Source organism: Vulpes lagopus, chromosome 4 (assembly GCF_018345385.1).
Source record: "Vulpes lagopus strain Blue_001 chromosome 4, ASM1834538v1, whole genome shotgun sequence".
In the NCBI taxonomy this organism is placed as follows: Eukaryota; Metazoa; Chordata; class Mammalia; order Carnivora; family Canidae; genus Vulpes; species Vulpes lagopus.
In genome coordinates, this window is record NC_054827.1 from 66,826,981 (window position 1) to 66,835,177 (window position 8,197).

Sequence of the window (8,197 nt, forward strand, 5' to 3'; positions counted from 1 at the left end):
TCTATGCTAAAAATTATTGATAAGTTGCGCCTTACTAATTTCATTGATAAGTTGGGCCTTATTAATTTAATGTATATTTATATTTTCACTTCTAATACTTATTGTCTTGTCTACTTTGAATACATACAAATTTCATACAATATTTGTTCTGTGTTCCCACTATTAGTATATACTTTTCTATGTCATTATGTAGCCTTTGTTGGGTCGATAATCATTTTTTTAAAAGTGTTTATATAATTTAATTAGTTTTAAATGCAAATGTAGAAAAATATTTAAAAACTGCTAAACCAAAATATGATGAATATCCTATGTATACCTAAGTCGGGCTCATGGGAACTGTAATTATAAAATCGTGGTAATTTTGATATTTCTTTGACTAGAAAATTTATAGTATACCAAACACTTGTATGTATGATTAGTTCAAAATTAATGACTACAACTCTCTTGTTACATTTATTATCAAATAGTGAATGGAAGTACACTTTTGTAAGACCAAGATGACTGAAAAATATTTCCTTAGAGAGTGAAGGTAACTGTGAAATCACAGATATAAATACAAAAGTGGTGCTGGATAATGTTTTATACTATACAGGGGTTTTGTCTCAAGAGAAAAATGATGAGACTCTAAACATCTGTTGAATTTTAGGAATCATTTCAAATGTGTCTCAAGCGAGACACACTCATGTTGACATCCAGAGGCACCACAGCATTGTTGTAAAGAGCATCGCTGTTAATAATACTTGGGATGAAATTCTGATTTTGCCATGTGCTAGCTAGGTGCCATTCTTTCTTTGCGTCAGTTTATGCATTTCAAAACAGGAGCAATACAATGCCTTTTTTCAGGAGAATGCTTTGGACTATATAAGATAATGTGTGTTGCATAGATAATGAATATGAACCACCATAGTCGTATTTATAAGTAATATGTAATATATGCCTAAAGTACAAATACCTAAACATGTGAATTTAAAATAGCCAAAACTTAATATATGGTCCTTTAAAAATGAAGGACACCTCATTTCATGTACATACACACACTCCATGAAAAAGTAAAATATCATCTCAATTTGATATGATTCCAAACACATTAGCACATTCTTTTTCTTTTTTCTTTTTCTTTCTTTTTTTTTTTTTTTTACACTAGCACTTTCTATTGCAATTCAAGACCTACATAGGCTGTTGAAAAACTTATGTGCATACACTGGCAGATGAGAATGTGTTTCCCAGAAAATAATTTGATTGTTCAAGATTCTTCAGTTAAATGAGTAAATTAGAATTTTGGTGACATGCCTATATTAACTGCCATTGAAAAAAAAATATTTTTGGAATATTCTTAAAAATATATCTGTATAGTCTAAATTGTGGCCTTTGTGTCTTTTAAAAGTGTTTTAAGGCTGTTTTTTAGTGCAGGTAAAGTTCACAGAAAATTTGAGGTGAAGTACAGAGTTCCCATATACTCCTTGTCCTCTCACATGCACGGCAGTCCCCCATTACCAACATCCCCCACTAGAGGGTACATTTGTTACAACTGATGAACCTGCCTTGATAAGTGATAATCACCCAATGTCCACAATTTATGTTGTAGTTCACTTTTGGTTTTGCACATTGTATTTGTTTGGACAAATGTATAATGACACGTATCTACCACTATGGTATCCTATGGAGTATCTGCACTATCCTAAAAATCCTTTGTATTCTCTCGGTTTATCCTCTCCCTCTGCAACAACCTAGTCAACCACTGATCTTTTTTTTTACTGTCTCTAGTAGTTTTGCCTTTTCCAGAATGTCATACATTGGGATTATACAGCATGTAGCCTTTTCAGGTGAGTTTCTTTCATTTAGTAAGACATATTTGAGGGTCTTCTATGTCTTTTCATGCTTGATAGCTTATTTCTTTACAGACCTGAATAATATTCCATTATCTGGATGTCCGACAACTTATCGATTCACTGGCTGATGCACATTTTGGTGGCTTCCAAGTTTGGGCAATCATGAGTAAAATGACTATGAACATCTCTGTGCAGGTTTTTGTGTGGTTTTAATGCCTCTGGATAAATGGAAAAGAGTGTGACTGCTGCACCACCTAGTAAGAATACATTTTAAATTTGTAAGAAACCACAACCATCTTCCCAAGTGGTTGTACCATTTTACATTCCCTCCAGCAATGAATGAAAGTCCCTGTTGCTCCATATCATAACCAGCATTCCGTGTTCTCAGTGTTCTGGATTTTGACCATTTTAATGTGTATTTGGTGTTCCATTGTTGTTTTAATTTGTATTTCCCTGATGAGTATGCTAGGAAGCATCCTTTCATATGCTTATTTGCCATCTGTATATCACTTTTAATGATATTTCTCTCAGTCTGTTCAGGCCGCTCTAGGAAAAATATCATAACTGGGTTGCTTAAAAAACAAACAACTTCACATAATTCTGGAGGCTGGGAAATCCAAGACCAAAGCTCCAGATCTGGTGTTTTGTGAGAGCCAGTTTGCTGGTTCAGAGATGGTCATCTTTTCACTGTGTCTTTGCATGGTAAAATGGGGAAGAGAGTTATCTGGGCAATCTTTTATAAGACCATTAATTTCATTCATGAGGACTCTGCCATCATGACCTGATCACCTGCCCAAAGCTCTACTTCCAAAAACTACCACATTGGAAATTAGGTTTCAACATATGAACTTTGGGGGACAGTTTCTAATCAGGTTGTTTGTTTGCTTATTGTTGAGTTTTAAGAGTTCTTCATATAACTGGTATAATAAGACTTCTAGCAAATGTGACTTTTGCAAATATTTTGTCCTCGTCTGTGGCTTGTCTATTCATTCTCATGACACCATCTTGCACAGAGCATAAGATTTTTTTTGAATTTTAATGAAGTCCAACATCTCAGTTCTTTCTTTCATGGATTGTGCCTTTGGTGTTATATCTAAAAAGTCATCGCCATACCCAAAGTTTTCCCCTATGCCATCTGTATGAGTTTTATAGTTTAGTGTTTTCCATTTAGATTGATGATCAATTTAGAGTCAGTTTTTGGGAAGCATATAAGATCTGTGGATAGATTAATTTTTTAATACATGTATATGTCCAGTTGTTCTAACACCATTTGTTGAAGAGGCCATCTTTGCTCCACTGTATTACTTTTACTTTATCACAGATCAATCAATGACATTGATTGGGGGCTCTATTCTGTTCCATCCATCTGTTTGTTAATACCACAGCATCTTGAGAACTGTAGTTTTCTCTTTTTTTTTTAAGATTTTATGTATTTATTCATGACAGACACAGAGAGAGAGAGAGAGAGAGAGAGAGAGAGACAGGCAGAGGGAGACGCAGGCACGCAGGCTCCATGCAGGGAGCCTGGTATGGGATCTGATCTTGAGACTCCGGGATCATGCCATGAGCTGAAGGCAGACACTCAACTGCTGAGCCACCCAGGCGTCCCGAGGACTGTAGCTTTACAGCAAGCCTTTAAGTTGTGTTGTATCAGTCTTTCAACTTTATTTTACTTCAGTATCATATAGGTTGTTCTGGCTCTTTTGCACACAAATATTTTTAATTGCAGCATTCATTAAAAATATTTCTGCATGGAGGGGTGCCTGGATGGCTCAATTAGTTAAACGTCCAAATCTTAATTTTGGCTCAGGCCATGTTCTCATGGGTCATAAAATCAAGCCCTTCATCTGGCTCCATGCTGAGCAGGGAGTCTGCTTGACAATTCTCTCCCTCTCAGCCCTCCACCCTGACTTGTATGCAATTGCTCTCTTCTCTCTAATAAATAAATCTAAAAATATTTCTACATGAAATACGCACTGTGATTATTTTTACATTATGTTATACCACAAAATAATATTCATTTCACAGGAAATGATTTGCACAGTTACTTATTCTTTCTCTTCCTGTCTCTTACTCTAGTTCTTACTCCTGTGCTTACTCTTGGTCCCTCTGCAACAAATAAGCCCACACTGATTTATTAAAACAGGTAAAATGAGGGACACCAATTTTTTTGACCATTTAAACATAATACCTAACAGTTAAAAATGAATATTATCAGAAATGCTGAAACAAATAAATACATTTCTCTACAGAGAAAGACTTGCTTTCTAGGTACATATGTGCTCAGATCCATATAAAGTCACAGATTGAAAGAAAGAGGTCTCTGTACTTTCCTGATCTTGGTCTAATGCTATTGTTAGGATGTGGAGTAATTAAAAGAAGGAGACATAGCTATTTCTTACACTCTACTATCTCGCACACACTACCTCTCTAAACAAGAAGGTAAATTTTCTCCTTTGTCAGAATGCTTACCAGAGTGTGGCTTTATTTAATAGCTAAAAATATTAAAAACATCTTTGTAATGGAATACTTAAATTGCATAATAAGTGTTACATTTGTATAAATTATAGGTAAAATCATTAGATAGCAAGATAACCAAATTTTGATACTTATGCATCCTACTTTTTTATATAAATGACCACTATGTTTATAGAAATACAATCATCCAACAGATTAAAGTCTGAGTTTTAAAAACATGTAAGTCCCATATCAATAAACTGGTTGCAAGAATTTAAATTTTAGAGCTTTTGTGAGATGCTTTGCTCCTTTACACTTTGTCAAAGCTGAGACATAGAACAAAAAAAATCATGTGGCTTAGACTGCCCTTGAAATGTATATTTTGAATAAAACCAGTCACATTTACCTAGATTTAGATTGGTTAGAAAAAATCTGAAATTTTGACTTGACAAACAGCTATTGCCTCAAGAGATATGGAGATTAATCCAGGTCGCTCACAGAACATTTGTGCACCAGATGCCATAACATTTTCCCAGGTGGAAGAAAAGCTCCCCAAATAATAGAGAACTACATATAAAGAGGATAACTGGTTAACAGGGGCTTATAGACCTTCAAAATAGTGTGAGGCTATAAATTATTTAGGAAGATATGACTAGATAAATTAAGAAGGAATATAGTATATCTTTAGTGAGCAACATTTTCTGCCATAAAATGTGGAATTGATGCCGATAATTGAGTAAAATCTCCTGGTTGCTAAAATTGCCAGTTATATTTGAGTTTACAGTTTAAAAAAAGGTGGAGAAAGGAAAGGAAAATATACTTTTTCATGACAGAGTATGTTTAAATAATTTATCAAAAGAAAAAATACGATATCCGAAACTGCATGTCATCCTATCTTTGTTTTTTAAGAATCTATACACAGTGAAATAAAGTCCTATAAATTGAAACTATACTTATTGTTCCCCAATAGTGAGTACAGACATTAAAAACACTCTTTTAGTAACAAACTACTTTAGTTTAAGGTTCAACTGCAGTGGAAATTATTCTAGTCTATACTTTTTAAATTTAATTTCTATTCCACTTTTCGTCCAATGGCCAGTTGTGTTAGGGGTATTATTATTTACTGTGAAATATCACTTGGAAGTTATTTTAAAAACCAGGCTTGAAACATTATTATGAAAGATTTAGATGCTAATTTAAACAAATTAAAATGTCCTTGCAATTATTATTACTGCCTCCCAGAGGCCTGATACACTTTCCCTTTCTTGTATCTGCTCTCTAGTCTCTGCTTGGGGGAATATTTTGCAAGACAACTCAAGCTGCTGAGAGCTTCTGCTTTAGAATCTCACATGGAGTGTTTTCTCTGTGTGTGTTTGCTGTAAATAATTAATGGGTCTAAGTGAATCTAGATTGGCAATATGAAATATGATATTCACTATCTTAATCTCCTTAGATTAAGCAGAGGATGCCCCATAGGGCTTCTGGCCCCTGGAAAAAAGCATAATAATGCACATGAAAATTGCCTACTTAATCAGGAGTCTCAGAGAGGACTGCGAAAGTTAACATCATAATAATCCTAAGAAGTAGGTTATTATTATGACTTTGTTAGACATAAGGCTAAAACTTCACACATTACCCAAATTTTTAGGGTTACGAAACAAAATAGGAATTGGAAAGTGATACTTCTTTTCACTTATATTAGTGATTCAGTGGAAATTAAATTTGCATCTGTCATGCATTTGAGTTTTTTTTATTGATGGTAGTGAAATCATAATGCCATAAGGTTATTTGCAGTATGCAGACCTCTCTAAGACTGTGTCTCAACCCTGCAAATAATGGAAGGGGATGGAGTGGATGAAATAGAGGTAAATAACTGAAACTGAATTTTACGTTTGCACAAACATCATGAAGAGATCCAGAATTCCAGCCCAGGTAAATTGGAAAAACTACACTTATGCTCCTTGTGAAGAAAGGAGGTTTGTAAAAAAAAAAAAAAATACTTCTCTATTTTCTAGCTCATGGAAAGAAGGCTTAAAGAGAGACTGTCACAGAAAAGACTAACATATTAGCAAAAAGTCTAAATCTAGATCATGGGTTCCTTAGAATGAAAGGCGACATACGGAGTTTGAAATTACAAATGCTTAATTATGTAAAAACGGAATGCTAAATGGTAAGAATCAAGTGGCTGACTGTCACATTATTATACCAGCAGAGGAGAGAACAAACATTTTACTCAGAAATGTAAGAAAAATGAAACATATAAGAATAATTATTTTTCAAAAAATTTTAAAGTAAGCTCTATGCCCAACATGGGGCTTGAACTCACGACTCCAAGATCAAGAGTCTCATGCTCTACCAACTGAGCCAGCCGGGCACCCCTATAACTCTAATGGATACCTTAGTATAACTGAAACAGAGATGAAATAATAGAATTTTAGAATATATTTAACTATCATTTTTTATGTTTAACATTATCACACTGAAATGGCAGCCACAGAATATCATTTATTAACCAGTTATTAGATTTTTCTTACCTCCATCTATTTTTACATATAGCTCTGTAAAACTAATAGCTTATTTATCAACTGAATAAATTCTATTTTTGATTGGCATGCTTTCAGAAAAACCATTTTACTTGAGTTGACAAATACTATAAACTGCTCTGACCTAAAGCTCAGATATTAAAGAGTGTTATTAAAGATATTTAGTACCAAGTTAAGTTTTTCTTCTTGATACATCATGAAAATTCAACTATAATTGGAAATGCAAGAGTGCTAGATAAAAAATTACTTTTAGTAGTATGTGTCAGAAAAAGAATATTAAAGATTTTTACATTTAAATCCTCCATAGAGTTTTCTTTTCTAAAAATGAAGGGTAATTTGAACCTCAGTATTAAGCTAGATTTGTTTTAGAAAATATATTGATGGATAGGATTACAGATGTGAACTTAAATGTGTTGGTATGAAATCTGACCTACTTTCACACTTGGATACGTACACTTATAGTAAGTATAGTGACTTACACAAAAATATTTTTGCTACATAGTATAAAAATGTTGGGAAGTCGCTAAATAATTGCTATTTCATTAAATGATTTCAACACATACATCACTATTGTATATAACCTAGAAAACTCAAGCGAATTCCCCTCTGAAATAAGGTTTTTATGAGGTTTCCTAAGGGCACCAGAAAAAAATGTGGCATAATCTTTCAGTAACCAAATTATTGGTTAGGTACCAGGTAAGTGTGCTTGAATTTGTACAGGGAAGCTTTTCCTATGATAACGCTATTGTGGATCACAGAAAAGAGACTAATAACCTAAAAGCATGAAAATTATGATATCAGTTTTTATCCTGTTAAAAAAGGAAAGTCATACTTGTATTTCCTGTCCGCCCTCATCCTACTCTCCAACTCATGGGCACTATTGGAATGCGATTCTAGATGTGAAAGACAAGACTGAATAAATGATCAAAGGTGCCTTGATAGACATGATAAATTCATCCTAGGTGGAAAAATAGGGAAAACATTCCCATCAATGGAATAAATGGAGAGATGAACTTATTGAAGAACGAAAATTTCACATTTATTTTAAACTCACATATAACTAAACATTTAGCATGTCTGAATAGCACCTAGATTAACTACTTTTGCAGGTGAGAAGCGATTCAATTTCTTTCTTATCTCAAAGGAAATTTTTTATTTCTCATTATAGGCTTTTCATCTGCAAAATCTGATTTCAAAAATTACTCCTTAATGAATAAGAGACAAGGAAAATATAATGATCTTTAACTGAAAGTATTAGCTTCCATTTTCTTCCAAATTTGGGGCATGAGACTAATCCACTTCCTTATTGCCAATTTGGAATATAAATTTTTTTCTCCTCTCTCTTGTGAAAGTCTGTCGTGGTAATTT

At 33.6% G+C, this 8,197-nt stretch overlaps 1 non-coding gene across 1 annotated transcript; it reads right to left on the reverse strand.

The window, feature by feature from the left end:
• Window positions 1-6,587: 6,587 nt before the first annotated feature.
• On the reverse strand, window positions 6,588-6,660 carry TRNAK-CUU. Its single transcript has one exon. It is a non-coding gene; the product is annotated as a tRNA-Lys (tRNA).
• Window positions 6,661-8,197: the final 1,537 nt, after the last annotated feature.